Here is a 958-nt window from a genome sequence, read left to right as displayed (position 1 = left end):
TTTCTTGCTAAAGATGCAAGTTTAGCTTGAATATCTATATCATCTTTAAGATTATAGATACCACCCCCATTTGTTGAATTATTGATTTTAGTTGTTGGTGGTTCTATTGTGCCTATATTATCCCAATTTTGAGCATTTTCTGCTAATGAATCCAAATACTCCATAGCTTCATTTGGGTTTTTATCTTCAAAAGTTCCATTACACATGAATTCTATCATTTGCCTATCTTTAGGTATTAGACCTTCATAAAAGTGAGAAACTATTCTCCATGTTTCAAAACCATGATGTGGGCATGTATTAAGTAATTCTTTATATCTATCCCAACATTGATAAAATGTTTCTCCTTGTTTTTGAGAAAAAGTAGTAATTTGTCTTTTAAAAGAGTTTGTTCTATGGGAAGGAAAAAACTTTTTGAGAAATTGTTGTTGCATTTCTTCCCATGATCTTATTGAACTTGATCTCAAATTTTGTAGCCATGTTTTAGCTTTATCTTTTAAAGAAAAAGGGAAAAGCTTTAATCGAACTATATCCATGCTACAATTTTGATCATTATAAGTGTTACAAACTTCCTCAAATTCTCTTAGATGTAAATATGGATTTTCAGAATCTAAGCCATGAAAATTTGGTAAAAGTTGAATAATTTGAGGTTTAAAGTTGAAATTAGATGCATCAGGAGGAAAAACTAAACAAGATGGGGCACTAGTTCTAATAGGGTTCATATGGTGCCTAAGTGTTCTTAATTGATCATGTTCTTGATTATTATTATTATTATTGTTATTATTGTTATCATTATCTTGATTATTTGAATTATCATCCATGTTTAAATTATTTTCAGATACTCGAAAAAGTCTACCACTTTTTTTTCGACTCCAAATACTCATACAAAAAAAAAACAACACAATACTTATAAATAAAACATAATTAACAAATATAAACTTAATTTATACCTCCCCGGCAA

The 958-nt window shown here is 28.6% G+C and overlaps 1 non-coding gene across 1 annotated transcript; it reads left to right on the top strand.

Moving 5' to 3' along the window:
• Nucleotides 1-276: 276 nt before the first annotated feature.
• Nucleotides 277-387, top strand: LOC140956423 (small nucleolar RNA R71). The gene has a single exon (XR_012171462.1). It is a non-coding gene; the product is annotated as a small nucleolar RNA R71 (small nucleolar RNA).
• The last annotated feature ends 571 nt before the right edge of the window (nucleotides 388-958 follow it).

Source organism: Primulina huaijiensis, chromosome 13 (genome assembly GCF_012295235.1).
Source record: "Primulina huaijiensis isolate GDHJ02 chromosome 13, ASM1229523v2, whole genome shotgun sequence".
NCBI classification, from domain to species: Eukaryota; Viridiplantae; Streptophyta; class Magnoliopsida; order Lamiales; family Gesneriaceae; genus Primulina; species Primulina huaijiensis.
The sequence above is the reverse complement of the archived record's forward strand: the minus strand, read 5'-3'. Positions and strand labels throughout refer to the sequence as shown.